This window comes from Procambarus clarkii, chromosome 9 (genome assembly GCF_040958095.1).
Source record: "Procambarus clarkii isolate CNS0578487 chromosome 9, FALCON_Pclarkii_2.0, whole genome shotgun sequence".
Taxonomy (NCBI): Eukaryota; Metazoa; Arthropoda; class Malacostraca; order Decapoda; family Cambaridae; genus Procambarus; species Procambarus clarkii.
Genome location: NC_091158.1, coordinates 32,891,403 through 32,908,665, shown reverse-complemented (window position 1 = coordinate 32,908,665; position 17,263 = coordinate 32,891,403). Strand labels below are relative to the sequence as shown.

The following is a 17,263-nucleotide window of genomic DNA, read 5'->3' as shown; positions in this document are numbered from 1 at the left end:
TACTAGGATTACTGACATAAGAGGCACTAGTGATACTGATATGAGAGGCTAGTGATACTGACATGAGAGGCACTAGGGTTACTGACATGAAGAGCACCAGGGAAACTATCCTAAGAACGGATTATGGTTACTATGATATGAGAGGTACCTGGATATCTGACACAGGAGTGGCACTAGGTTTAGTAGCTCCTTAGAGTCACTAGAGTTACTGGATCCAGGCACGGAACAGGGGTATTGGCCTCATGAGAAAGACTCGGGTAACTGGCCAGTGAGAGGCACTAGTCTTAATGGCCCCAAGATACAAGGATTACCGGAATATAAGAGGCATTAAGACTCATTAGCCATCAAAGGAACTATGGTTACTGGCACATCAGTCACTAAAGTTGCTGGCTCCTGAGAGGCATTAGGGTCACTTGCAAAAAAGAAGCAATTTGGATTACTGGAACTTGAGAGAAAATTGGGCAACTGGCACACAAGAGGCACTAGGGTTACAGGTACAAGTGTGACACCAGGATTAATGGAACATGATAGCCTGTGGAGTTATTGGCTCAGGAAAGGCACTGGGGTCATTAGCCTATAAGAGGCACTAACGTTACTGGCCCATGAGTGGCACTATTGAATTTGTATTAAAAAGGCAAAGGTTTACTGGCACATAAGAGGCATTAATGTTACTGGCACATAAAAGGCACTAAGGTTACTGGCACATAAGAGGCACTAAGGTTACTGGCATATGAAATTCCGATTGGTTAATAACCCATGAGAGTATCTATCGTTACCTGTATTAAAAAGGCACTGGGGTTATTGACACATCAGAGTCAAAAGAGTTACTGACACATGAGAGACAATAAAGTTACTGAAATGAGACACACCAGAGTTACTGAAACATAAGAGACACAAGAGTTACTGACACACGAGAGACAATAGAGTTACTGAAATGAGACACACTAGACACACTGACACATGAGAGACACTAGAGTTACTGACACATGAGAGACAATAGAGTTACTGACGCATGAGAGACACCAGAGATTCTGACCCATGACAGACACTAGAGTTACTGACACATGGGAGACACCAGTGTTACTGACACATGAGAGACACTAGAGTTCCTGACACATGAGAGACACCAGTGTTACTGACACATGGGAGACACTAGAGTTACTGACACATGGGAGACACTAGAGATACTGACACATGAGATACACTAGAGTAACTGACAAATGAGAGACACCAGTGTTACTGACACATGTGAGACACAAGAGTTACTGACACATGAGAGACACTAGAATTACTGACACATGAAAGACAACAGAGTTATTGACACATGAGAGACACTAAAGTTACTGACACATGAGAGACACCAGTGTTTATGACACATGAGAGACACTAAAGATACTGACACATGAGAGACACTAGAGGTACTGACACATGAGAGACAACAGTGTTACTGATACATGAGAGACACTAGAGTTTCTGACACATGAGAGACACCAGTGTTACTGACATATGAGAGACACTAGAGTTACTGACACATGAGAGACACCAATGTTACTGACACACGAGAGACACCAGTGTTATTGACAAATGAGAGACACTAGAGATACTGACACATTAGAGACACTAGAGTTACTGACACATGAGAGACAATAGAGTTACTGACACATTAGAGACACTAGAGTTACTGACACATGAGAGACAATAGAGTTACTGAAATGTGACACACCAGAGATACTGACACATGTGAGACACTAGAGTTACTGGCACATGAGAGACACTAGAATTACTAACACATGAAAGACAACAGAGTTATTGACACATGAGAGAAACTAAAGTTATTGACACATGAGAGACACCAGTGTTTATGAAACATGAGACACACTAAAGATACTTACACATGAGACACTCTAGAGGTACTGACACATGAGAGACAACAGTGTTACTGACACACGAGAGACACCAGTGTTATTGACAAATGAGAGACACTAGAGATACTGACACAAGAGAGACACTAGAGTTACTGACACATGAGAGACAATAGAGTTACTGACACATTAGAGACACTAGAGTTACTGGCACATGAGAGACACTAGAGTTACTAACACATGAAAGACAACAGAGTTATTGACACATGAGAGACACCAATGATACTGACACATGAGAGACACCAATGATACTGACACATGAGAGACACCAGAGCTACTGACACATGAAAGACAATAGAGTTACTGAAATGAGACACACCAGAGACATTGACACATGAGAGACACAAGAGTTAATGACACATGAGAGACACTAGAGTTATTTATTCATGAGAGACAGTAGAGTTACTGTCACATGAGAGACACCAATGTTACTGACAAATGAGAGATACCAGTGCTACTGACACATGAGAGTCACTAGAGTTACTGTCACATGAGAGACACCAATGTTACTGACAAATGAGAGACACCAGTGCTACTGACACATGAGAGACACCAGTGTTACTGACACATGAGTGACACCATTGTTATTGAAAAATGAGAGACACTACACATACTGGCATATGAGAGACACTAGAGTTACTGATACTTGAGAGACACTAGAGTTACTAACACATGAGAGACAAAAGAGTTACTGAAATGAGACACACCAGAGATACTGACACATGAGAGACACCAGTGTTACTAACACATGAGAGACACTAGAGTTACTGCACATGAGATGCACCAGTGTTACTGACACATGAGAGACATTTGAGATACTGACACATGAAAGACACCAGAGTTACTGACAAACGAGAGACACCAGTGTTACTGACACATGAGAGACACAAGAATTACTGACACATGAGAGACACTAAAGTTACTGACACATGAAAGAAAACAGTTACTGACACATGAGAGACACCAGTGTTACTGACACATGAGAGACACTTGAGATACTGACACATGAAAGACACCAGAGTTACTGACAAACGAGAGACACCAGTGTTACTGACACATGTGAGACACAAGAGTTACTGACACATGAGAGACACTAAAGTTACTGACACATGAAAGAAAACAGTTACTGACACATGAGAGACACCAGTGTTACTGACACATGAGAGACACTAGAGATACTGACACATGAGAGACAATAGAGTTTCTGACACATGAGAGACACTAGAGTTACAGACACATGAAAGACAACAGAGTTACTGACACATAAGAGACACTAGAGTTACTGACACATGAGAGACACCAGTGTTTCTGACACATGAGAGACACTGACGATACTGACACATGAGAGACAATAGAGTTACTGACACATGAGAGACAATAGAGTTACTGACACATGAGACACACTAGAGGTACTAGAACATGAGTGACACCAGTGTTACTGACAGATGAGAGACACTAGAGTTACAGACACATGAGAGACACCAGTGTTACTGACACATGAGAGACACCAGTGTTACTGACACATGAGAGACACTAGAGTTACTGAAATGAGACACACCAGAGATACTGACACATGAGAGACACTAGAGTTACTGACACATGAGACACCAGAGATACTGGCCCATGAGAGTCACTAGAGTTACTAACACATGAGAGACACTAGAGTTACTGCACATGAGATACACTAGTGTTACTGAGACATGAGAGACACTTGAGATACTGACACATGAAAGACACCAGAGTTACTGACAAACGAGAGACACCAGTGTTACTGACACATGAGAGACACCAGTGTTACTAACACATGAGAGACACTAGAGTTACTGCACATGAGATACACTAGTGTTACTGACACATGAGAGACACTTGAGATACTGACACATGAAAGACACCAGAGTTACTGACAAACGAGAGACACCAGTGTTACTGACACATGAGAGACACTAGAGTTACTGACACATGAGAGACACCAATGTTACTGACACATGAGATACACCAGTGCTACTGACATATGAGAGACACTAGAGTTACTGACACAAGAGAGACACTAGAGTTACTGACACATGAGAGACAATAGAGTTACTGACACATGAGAGACAATAGAGTTACTGAAATGAGACACACCAGAGATACTGACACAAGAGAGACACTAGAGTTACTGGCACATGAGAGACACTAGAGTTACTAACACATGAAAGACAACAGAGTTATTGACACATGAGAGAAAATAAAGTTACTGACACATGAGAGACACCAGTGTTTATGAAACATGAGACACACTAAAGATACTTACACATGAGACACTCTAGAGGTACTGACACATGAGAGACAACAGTGTTACTGACACACGAGAGACACCAGTGTTATTGACAAATGAGAGACACAAGAGATACTGACACAAGAGAGACACTAGAGTTACTGACACATGAGAGACAATAGAGTTACTGACACATTAGAGACACTAGAGTTACTGGCACATGAGAGACACTAGAGTTACTAACACATGAAAGACAACAGAGTTATTGACACATGAGAGACACCAATGATACTGACACATGAGAGACACCAATGATACTGACACATGAGAGACACCAGAGCTACTGACACATGAAAGACAATAGAGTTACTGAAATGAGACACACCAGAGACATTGTCACATGAGAGACACAAGAGTTAATGACACATGAGAGACACTAGAGTTATTTATTCATGAGAGACAGTAGAGTTACTGTCACATGAGAGACACCAATGTTACTGACAAATGAGAGACACCAGTGCTACTGACACATGAGAGTCACTAGAGTTACTGTCACATGAGAGACACCAATGTTACTGACAAATGAGAGACACCAGTGCTACTGACACATGAGAGACACCAGTGTTACTGACACATGAGTGACACCATTGTTATTGAAAAATGAGAGACACTACACATACTGGCATATGAGAGACACTAGAGTTACTGATACTTGAGAGACACTAGAGTTACTAACACATGAGAGACAAAAGAGTTACTGAAATGAGACACACCAGAGATACTGACACATGAGAGACACTAGAGTTACTGACACATGAGAGACACCAGTGTTACTAACACATGAGAGACACTAGAGTTACTGCACATGAGATGCACCAGTGTTACTGACACATGAGAGACATTTGAGATACTGACACATGAAAGACACCAGAGTTACTGACAAACGAGAGACACCAGTGTTACTGACACATGAGAGACACAAGAATTACTGACACATGAGAGACACTAAAGTTACTGACACATGAAAGAAAACAGTTACTGACACATGAGAGACACCAGTGTTACTGACACATGAGAGACACTTGAGATACTGACACATGAAAGACACCAGAGTTACTGACAAACGAGAGACACCAGTGTTACTGACACATGTGAGACACAAGAGTTACTGACACATGAGAGACACTAAAGTTACTGACACATGAAAGAAAACAGTTACTGACACATGAGAGACACCAGTGTTACTGACACATGAGAGACACTAGAGATACTGACACATGAGAGACAATAGAGTTTCTGACACATGAGAGACACTAGAGTTACAGACACATGAAAGACAACAGAGTTACTGACACATAAGAGACACTAGAGTTACTGACACATGAGAGACACCAGTGTTTCTGACACATGAGAGACACTGACGATACTGACACATGAGAGACAATAGAGTTACTGACACATGAGAGACAATAGAGTTACTGACACATGAGACACACTAGAGGTACTAGAACATGAGTGACACCAGTGTTACTGACAGATGAGAGACACTAGAGTTACAGACACATGAGAGACACCAGTGTTACTGACACATGAGAGACACTAGAGTTACTGAAATGAGACACACCAGAGATACTGACACATGAGAGACACTAGAGTTACTGACACATGAGACACCAGAGATACTGGCCCATGAGAGTCACTAGAGTTACTAACACATGAGAGACACTAGAGTTACTGCACATGAGATACACTAGTGTTACTGACACATGAGAGACACTTGAGATACTGACACATGAAAGACACCAGAGTTACTGACAAACGAGAGACACCAGTGTTACTGACACATGAGAGACACCAGTGTTACTAACACATGAGAGACACTAGAGTTACTGCACATGAGATACACTAGTGTTACTGACACATGAGAGACACTTGAGATACTGACACATGAAAGACACCAGAGTTACTGACAAACGAGAGACACCAGTGTTACTGACACATGAGAGACACTAGAGTTACTGACACATGAGAGACACCAATGTTACTGACACATGAGATACACCAGTGCTACTGACATATGAGAGACACTAGAGTTACTGACACAAGAGAGACACTAGAGTTACTGACACATGAGAGACAATAGAGTTACTGACACATGAGAGACAATAGAGTTACTGAAATGAGACACACCAGAGATACTGACACAAGAGAGACACTAGAGTTACTGGCACATGAGAGACACTAGAGTTACTAACACATGAAAGACAACAGAGTTATTGACACATGAGAGAAAATAAAGTTACTGACACATGAGAGACACCAGTGTTTATGAAACATGAGAGACACTAAAGATACTTACACATGAGACACTCTAGAGGTACTGACACATGAGAGACAACAGTGTTACTGACACATGAGAGACACTAGAGTTACTGACACATGAGAGACACCAGTGTTACTGACACATGAGAGACACCAGTGTTACTGACACATGATAGACACTAGAGTTACTGACACATGAGAGACACCAATGTTACTGACACATGAGAGACACCAGTGTTACTGACACATGAGAGACACTAGAGTTACTGACACATGAGAGACACCAATGTTACTGATACATGAGAGACACCAGTGCTACTGACGTTTGAGACACGAGTGTTACTGACACATGAGAGACAATAGAGTTACTGAAATGAGACACATCAGAGATACTGACACATGAGACACACTAGAGTTACTGGCACATGAGAGACACTAGAGTTACTAACACATGAAAGACAACAGAGTTATTTACACAAGAGAGACACCAATGTTACTGACACATGAGAGACACCAGAGCTACTGTCACATGAAAGACAATAGATTTACTGAAATGAGACACACCAGAGACATTGACACATGAGAGACTCAAGAGTTACAGACACATGAGAGACTCAAGAGTTACAGACACATGAGAGACACTAAAGTTATTTATTCATGAGAGACACTAGAGTTACTGTCACATGAGAGACAACAATGTTACTGACACATGAGAGACACCAGTGCTACTGACACATGAGAGACACCAGTGTTACTGACACATGAGACACCATTGTTATTGACAAATGAGAGACACTACACATACTGACACATGAGAGACACTAGAGTTACTGCACATGAGATACACCAGTGTTACTGACACATGAGAGACACTTGAGATACTGACACATGAAAGACACCAGAGTTACTGACAAACGAGAGACACCAGTGTTACTGACACATGTGAGAAACAAGAGTTACTGACACATGAAAGACACTAAAGTTACTGACACATGAAAGAAAACAGTTACTGACACATGGGAGACACCAGTGTTACTGACACATGAGAGATACTAGAGTTACTTACACATGAGAGACACCAGTGTTTCTGACACATGAGAGACACTGACGATACTGACACATAAGAGACAATAGAGTTACTGACACATGAGAGACAATAGAGTTACTGACACATGAGACACACTAGAGGTATTAGAACATGAGTGACACCAGTGTTACTGACACATGAGAGACACTAGAGTTACAGACAGATGAGAGACACCAGTGTTACTGACACATGAGAGACACTAGAGTTACTGAAATGAGACACACCAAAGATACTGACACATGAGAGACACTAGAGTTACTGACACATGAGAGACACCAGAGATACTGGCTCATGAGAGTCACTAGAGTTACTGACACATGAGAGACACCAGTGTTACTAACACATGAGAGACACTAGAGATACTGCACATGAGATACACTAGTGTTACTGACACATGAGAGACAATTGAGATACTGACACATGAAAGACACCAGAGTTACTGACAAACGAGAGACACCAGTGTTACTGACACATGTGAGACACAAGAGTTACTGACACATGAGAGACACTAAAGTTACTGATACATGTAAGAAAACAGTTACTGACACATGAGAGACAATAGAGTTACTGACACATGAGAAAAACTAGAGGTACTGACACATGAAAGACACTTGAGTTACTGACACATGAGAGACACTAGAGTTACTGACACATGAGAGACAATAGAGTTACTGATATGAGACTCACCAGAGATACTGGCACATGAGAGACACTAGAGTTACTGACACATGAGAGACACGAGAGTTACAGACACATGAAAGACAACAGAGTTACTGACACATGAGAGACACTAGAGTTACTGACACTTGAGAGACACCAGTGTTTCTGACACATGTGAGACACTGACGATACTGACACATGAGAGAAAATAGAGTTACTGACACTTGAGAGACAATAGAGTTACTGACACATGAGACACACTAGAGGTACTAGAACATGAGTGACACCAGTGTTACTGACACATGAGAGACACTAGAGTTACAGACACACGAGAGACACCATTGTTACTGACACATGAGAGACACTAGAGTTACTTACACATGAGAGACACCAATGTTACTGACACATGAAAGACACCAATGTTACTGACATATGAGAGACACGAGTGTTACTGACACACGAGAGACACCAGTGTTATTGACAAATGAGAGACACTAGAGATACTGACATATGAGAGACACTAGAGTTACTGACACATGAGAGACAATAGAGTTACTGACACATGAGAGACAATAGAGTTACTGAAATGAGACACACCAGAGATTTTAACACAAGAGAGACACTAGAGTTACTGGCACATGAGAGACACTAGAGTTACTAACACATGAAAGACAACAGAGTTATTGACACATGAGAGAAACTAAAGTTACTGACACATGAGAGACACCAGTGTTTATGAAACATGAGAGACACTAGAGATACTTACACATGAGACACTCTAGAGGTACGGACACATGAGAGACACCAGTGCTACTGACACATGCGAGACACCTGCATTACTCAAACATGAGAGACACCAGTGTTATTGACAAATGAGAGACACTAGAGATACTGACACATGAGAGACACTAGAGTTACTGACACATGAGAGGCAATAGAGTTACAGAAATGAGACACATCAGAGATAATGACACATGAGAGACACAAGAGTTACAGGCACAAGAGAGACACTAGAGTTACTAGCACATGAAAGACAACAGAGTTATTGACACATGAGAGACACCAATATTACTGACACATGAGAGACACCAGAGCTACTCTCACATGAAAGACAATAGAGTTACTGAAATGAGATACACCAGAGACATTGACACATGAGAGACACAAGAGTTACTGACACATGTGTTACGGCCCTCTCGGGTCGCAACTGGGTTCGTACTCTGATGTTATTAGAGGAAGGGTATCCGACCCCAAGCCAGTAGTGGCTTTCAAGGGATGTGATCAGTAATGCAAGTAAACTAAAAGGGGAAGGGAAATAACGTCAAGAACTTAATACTATAATTATTACCATCGCCAATAAATAATTTATAAAAGATTACACAGGGGGAGGGGTGTAAACACTGCACAGGGGACTTATTTACACTGTAGTCTTCTTCTGAAGACTCTGGATGTTCTTGGTGCCAAGTTCTCGGTGCTCTCGTGGTCTCTCGACGAATCCTTCAACAAGCTGAGTCTACCCCGTACACAGGCCAGCCAAAACACAGTTCCACTGGGGGCACCGCCGTGGAGGCCGTCAACCACAAGTCCAGCAGAACAGATGGCAGGTTCCGGATCAGCAACGCTGGTCAGGCCACTCCACGAGCGATACTAGGGTAGCACCGTAGTCAGGAGCCTCGTGTGATACCACAGATCACTCTCCTGTCTACAATACCCCAGTGGTTAATCGTCTCCAGCAGTCGGTCCCGGGTACGACAATCCTTCACTGCCACTTCACAGGCAGGGTAACACCACAGTGTTCCTCCGGGAGGCGACTCACAGCTGCTGCAGCAAAGCACAAGGTATGGGGACGGCTGCCTTGGGTAGACTGCCTCAACTTCCCTTACAGCAGTCCCAGGTCGACTCTGTAAGCAGACACGTCATCAATAACAGGGACACACTAAAGCACCTCACTTACAGGCTCAGACACAAACGCCCGACATATCCACTCCATAGATGGCGTTGTCGTCTGAGCACCACCTCACCAGAGGTCAGCGGCAGCTGTGGGGTGAGCTGAACAGGACTGGAAACTGGCCCTTGTGGCCAGTACACCTCGTCCTTGCCAGGTGTCGTCGTCCATTTGGAGGGGGTTTCGGGAGCTGACCCACAGATGGCGTGGTCGTCACTGCTCCGTGCTCGGACGTCGGATCCGGGTCCGTAATACCTCCCCACCAAAAAAAATTTGGTTTGGGTTTCTATAAAAGAGAAGACAAACCAAATTAGTACGGGGACACAACTCCAAATGGACTCACATGCTTTATAAACTGGAGCGGCGAAGCTGTCTTGTCCACAGAACTGTCCTACTGGGCAATTCCGGCACAACGGGAACTTGCAGATAGAAGGCAATGACCTGCCTGACGTAATCTTCCACACTTCTCCTGCGATGTCAAGCAGGGGCTTAATCTCACATCTCTCGAGTAAGGATCGGTGTTGACACGATCTGGGGCGACGCGACACTTCCCTGTGTCGTGGCACCGATGATGGCTGATCGCAGACGGCATTTCTGGTACTGGTCCGGCGGTCCTTCAGGGAGACAGGAACCTGGAATACCGGGGTCCGATAATTCAGAGTGATAGCGACAGTGGGTAAGTCAATACTTACTGCATACGCCTCTACTAGGCTTACACCTAGTTTCAACAGAGCTGCTTGCACACCGAAGATGGCATTCGCTCTGCCACCGTCAGGTCGACCAACGTTCCGTATAACGCTGCATTTAGGCTCAGCTATCACGCAGGGGGTGTCAACCTGTCGGAAACAGTCACTCACATTATCACCTCTCGTACCTCCTGTATCTACCATTACCTTCCAGGTCCCTTCTTCAACTGCAACACTCACTGTGCACGTCTCCAATCCCTGGGACCTCTTCATGGTGTTCACGGGAGCCATCATCTGCCGGGTCGTCCACTGGTCCTCACTGAGAGCAGATACAAGAATCAAACAAAACACCGATAAGAAACATTTGGTTAACTTAGGGATAAGCTTCCTGAGCCTATCATGTCCATAGCCGGCAATATCCACTAGCCTGGTTTGGACCAAAGAGGGCACTAGACCTTTCGAACACACCTCACATACCTCTGACGTCTGGGGAATCTCTGGCCGGTTCAATGAACGCTGTACCTTGCCATACCGCAAGTACACATCCGCCTTCGCTCCAGACTCGTTGGTATCCGTGGGTGCCTGCACACAAGGCCTCTCTTCTAGCTCAGGTACTTCTGCCATCGTAACCTCATGTTTCTTGTCGAGAGAAGAATCAGGAGACTCTGCTAGAATACTGTCGATCTGCGGGTGAGAGGAAGGATTAAACATACTTAAATCCGGGACTGTCTTTACCTGGACATTACCATTGCCTGTTGTTACCTCAGACCTTGCTGTTCCGGTAGACTCGTCCGCGACCTTGGGAAGATTGATGCTCCAATCTGTCACCAAGTCGTTGGCTAGTACCAAGTCAATCCCAGCTACAGGGCGGGTATCAACTACTGCCAACGCACATGTGCCGCTAAAGTAAGGCGAGTCGAGATGTACTGGCACTAAGGGGGCGATGTACTGCGTCCTTGGAAACCCAACCAGGACAACCTCTTGTCTCCCGTCCACACTTACTCCCTCGGGTAACGAGCTTCTCACGATCAGGGACTGGGCTGCTCCACTATCTCTGAGCACTATAACTGATCTACCAGTATGATCACTCGATACATACCCGCTTGAAGTGTGAGGAGCGAACAAACTTGGTCCTTCCTTCGTCGTCGTCGACTGGCTTCCTGCTGGTGGTGTTACACAGCTCATCATCATCACCTCCCTACGTGCGCCGCCACCTCTTCTGCCTCGGCACATAGCAGCTACATGCCCTTTCTGCCCACAAGTCCAGCACACCATATTCCTCCTCGGACTCCGGTGTTTCGGACTGCTAGGACTCGTCCTTCAAGGGCTACTTGGGGGCGTCTTCTTAGCGCTTCGTGGGACGGGAGTCTCTTCTTCGTCATGAGGTCTGTCAAACCGGAGTTGGTAATGCCTCGGGACGTACTTAGCAGAAGGCCTGTGCGTCAGGATGTACTCCTCAGCCATGGTGGCTGCCGCACTCAAGGTCTCCACCTGCTGCTCCTCTAAGTACGTCTTCAGGTCTCCAGACAAACAATCTTTGAAGTCCTCTAGCAGTATGAGCTGCTCGAGGTCTTCTTTGGTCTCCACCTTCCGAGAGGCACACCATTCTTGGAAAAGTCGCTCCTTGATAGTGGCGAATTCGGTGAAAGTGTGCTCTGAGGTCTTTTTCAGGTTCCTGAACTTCTGCCTGTAAGCCTCAGGTACCAATTGGTACGCCATGAGCACGACCTTCTTCACCTTGTCATAATCGCCGGAGTCGTCAAGGGATAACGTGGAGTAGGCGATTTGGGCCTTCCCAGTCAAGACTGACTGTATCATGATGGCCCAATTCTCCCTTGGCCACTCCAAAGAGGCAGCGACTTTCTCGAAGGCTGCGAAGAACTTCGAAACTTCTCTCTCGTTGAATTTTGGGACCATTTTTATGTTCCTTACCGGATCGAAACTACTGGTTTCCGTTGTTGGCCTCCGACCACCACCTAATCGTAATACTTCTAGTTCATGTTGTCTCTGTCTTTCGTTTTCTTCTCTCTCTCGCTGTTCTCTTTCTCGTTTCTCTTCTCTCTCTCGCTCTTCTCTTTCTCGTTTCTCTTCTCTTTCTCGCTCTTCTCTTTCTCGTTTCTCTTCTCTTTCTCGCTCTTCTCTTTCTCGTTTCTCTTCTCTTTCTCGTTCTTCTCTTTCTCTTTCTCGTTCTTCTCTTTCTCTTTCTCGTTTCTCTTCTCTTTCTCTTTCTGCCTTCCTTTCTTTTAATTCTAAACGCCTCATCTCTAATTCTTTATCTTGTCTCTCTCTTTCCATTTCTAATTTCTTCCATTCTATCTCACGATTTATCTCTAAGGCACGCATTTTGACTGTAAGAAAGCTAATATTCACCTCACCTGCATCACTGTCAATGTCACTGCCTTTATCTTCCTTTTCAGTGGAAGCTACTTCCTCACTTTCTTTTGTACTTGGTACCTCACCTTCCTGTTTTTCCTCGGCCTTCAAATGCCGGTGAACCTTTGACAAGATCTCCACACGGGAATCACTGGCATGGATCTTGATCTCCAGGTAGGCGCTCACTAGTACGAGTTCCTGTTTGTTCAGATATTTTAATCTGGCAAGACAGTCCTCTCTGTTCAGAAAAGCCTGAACATCGTCCAGATCATCGATGGTAGCTTTTTCTGCCATTATCACAGATGGAACACTTAGCACTTAACACACCGCTTTCACGTTAGCACTTAACGCACCGAGCACTGTTCTACGTCAATATTGCACTTTATCGCACCTGGCGCCTCACTTGCCAATATTGCACGTAATTACTTCTGGCACCGCACTACGCAATATTGCACTAAATCACAGCGAACACTTCGCGTTACAATATTGCACTGAATCACGCCGAGCACCGCACTGCACAATATCGCACTTAGTCACTCTGAGCACCGCACGGGACGTATAACGTCCCAATCGTCACACACAGGGGGAATTATATACAGGGATTACGCCACTTCACCACCCCTGTCAAACATACTTAACAAGGGGACGGATCCCGCTGGGGATGCCAATTATGTTACGGCCCTCTCAGGTCGCAACTGGGTTCGTACTCTGATGTTATTAGAGGAAGGGTATCCGACCCCAAGCCAGTAGTGGTTTCAAGGGATGTGATCAGTAACGCAAGTAAAATAAAAGGGGAAGGGAAATAAAGTCAAGAACTTAATACTATAATTATTACCATCACCAATAAATAATTTATAAAAGATTACACAGGGGGAGGGGTATTAACACTGCACAGGGGACTTATTTACACTGTAGTCTTCTTCTGAAGACTCTGGATGTTCTTGGTGCCAAGTTCTCGTGGTCTCTCGACGAATCCTTCAACAAGCTGAGTCTACCCCGTACACAGGCCAGCCAAAACACAGTTCCACTGGGGGCACCGCCGTAGAGGCCATCAACCACAAGTCCAGCAGAACAGCTGGCAGGTTCCGGATCAGCAGCGCTGGTCAGGCCACTCCACGAGCGATACTAGGGTAGCACCCTAGTCAGGAGCCTCGTGTGATACCACAGATCACTCTCCTGTCTACAATACCCCAGTGGTTAATCGTCTCCAGCAGTCGGTCCCGGGTACGACAATCCTTCACTGCCGCTTCACAGGCAGGGTAACACCACAGTGTTCCTCCGGGAGGCGACTCACAGCTGCTGCAGCAAAGCACAAGGTATGGGGACGGCTGCCTTGGGTAGACTGCCTCAACTTCCCTTACAGCAGTCCCAGGTCGACTCTGTAAGCAGACACGTCATCAATAACAGGGACACACTAAAGCACCTCACTTACAGGCTCAGACACAAACGCCCGACATATCCACTCCATAGATGGCGTTGTCGTCTGAGCACCACCTCACCAGAGGTCAGCGGCGGCTGCGGGGTGAGCTGAACAGGACTGGAAACTGGCCCTTGTGGCCAGTACACCTCGTCCTTGCCAGGTGTCATCGTCCTTTTGGAGGGGGTTTCGGGAGCTGACCCACAGATGGCGTGGTCGTCACTGCTCCGTGCTCGGACGTCGGATCCGGGTCCGTAACAACATGAGAGACACTAGAGTTATTTATTCACGAGAGACACTAGAGTTACTGTCACATGAGAGACAACAATGTTATTGACACATGAGAGACACCAGTGCTGCTAACACATGAGAGACACCAGTGTTACTGACACATGAGAGACACCATTGTTATTGACAAATGAGAGACACTACACATACTGACATGAGAGACACTAGAGTTACTGACACATGAGAGACAATAGAGTTACTGAAATGAGACACACCAGAGATGCTGACACATGAGAGACACTAGAGTTACTGACACATGAGAGACACCAGTGTTACTGAGACATGCGAGACACCAGTGTTACTGACACATGAGAGACAAAAGTTTTTTTGACAAATGAGAGACACTAGAGATACTGACATATGAGAGACACTAGAGTTACTGACACATGAGAGACACTAGAGTTACTGACATGAGAGACACCAGAGTTACCGACACATGAGAAACACCAGTTACTGACACTTGAGAGACATCAGTGTTACTGACACATGAGAGACACTAGAGGTACTGACACATGAGAGACACTAAAGTTACTGACACATCAGAGACACTAGAGTTACTGAAATGAGACACACCAGAGATACTGACACATAAGAGACACTAAAGTTACTGACACATGAAAGAAAACAGTTACTGACACATGAGAGACACCAGTGTTACTGACACATGAGAGACACTAGATATATTGACACATGAGAGACAATAGAGTTACTGACACATGAGACAAACTAGAGGTACTGACACATGAGAGACACTTGAGTTACTGACACATGAGAGACACTAGCGTTACTGACACATGAGAGACAATGGAGTTACTAAAATGAGACTCACAAGAGATACTGGCACATGAGAGACACTAGAGTTACTGACACATGCGAGACCCTAGAGTTACAGACACATGAAAGACAACAGAGTTACTGACACATGACAGACACTAGAGTTACTGACACATGAGAGCCACCAGTGTTTCTGACACATGAGAGAAACTTACGATACTGACACATGAGAGACAATAGAGGTACTGACACATGAGAGACAATAGAGTTACTGACACATGAGACACACTAGAGGTACAAGAACATGAGTGACACCAGTGTTACTGACACATGAGAGACACTAGAGTTACTGACACATGAGAGACACCAGAGATACTGGCCAATGAGAGTCACTAGAGTTACTGATACATGAGAGACACCAGTGTTACTAACACATGAGAGACACTAGTTACTGCACATGAGATATACCAGTGTTACTGACACATGAGAGACACCAGAGTTACTGCACATGAGATACACCAGTGTTACTGACACATGAGAGACACTAGAGATACTGACACCTGAAAGACACCAGAGTTACTGACAAACGAGAGACACCAGTGTTACTGACACATGTGAGACACAAGAGTTACTGACACATGAGAGACACTAAAGTTACTGACAAATGAAAGAAAACAGTTACTGACACATGAGAGACACCACTGTTACTGACACATGAGAGACACTAGAGATACTGACACATGAGAGACAATAGAGTTATTGACACATGAGAAAAACTAGAGGTACTGACACATGAGAGACACTTGAGTTACTAACACATGAGAGACACTAGAGTTACTGACACATGAGAGACAATAGAGTTACTGAAATGAGACTCACCAGAGATACTGGCACATGAGAGACACTAGAGTTACTGACACATGAGAGACACTAGAGTTACAGACACATGAAAGACAACAGAGTTACTGACACATGAGAGACACTAGAGTTACTGACACATGAGAGACACCAGTGTTTCTGACACATGAGAGACACTGACACATGAGAGACAATAGAGTTACTGACACATGAGACACACTAGACGTACTAGAACATGAGTGACACCAGTGTGACTGACACATGAGAGACACTAGAGTTACAGACACATGAGAGACACCAGTGTTACTGACACATGAGAGACACTAGAGTTATTGAAATGAGACACACCAGAGATACTGACACATGAGAGACAGTAGATTTACTGACACATGAGAGACACCAGAGATGGGGGCCTCGTAGCCTGGTGGATAGCGCGCAGGATTCGTAATTCTGTGGCGCGGGTTCGATTCCCGCACGAGGCAGAAACAAATGGGCAAAGTTTCTTTCACCCTGAATGCCCCTGTTACCTAGCAGTAAATAGGTACCTGGGAGTTAGTCAGCTGTCACGGGCTGCTTCCTGGGGGGTGTGTGTGTGTGTGTGGTGTGGAAAAAAAAAAAAAAAGTAGTTAGTAAACAGTTGATTGACAGTTGAGAGGCGGGCCGAAAGAGCAAAG

General features: G+C 44.6%; 1 protein-coding gene across 1 annotated transcript in view; it reads left to right on the top strand.

The window, feature by feature from the left end:
• LOC123750795 (glutamate receptor ionotropic, delta-1-like) overlaps nt 1–17,263 on the top strand; it is a 149,478-nt gene that overhangs the window by 9,155 nt on the left and 123,060 nt on the right. The gene's annotated exons all lie outside the window — the stretch shown is intronic.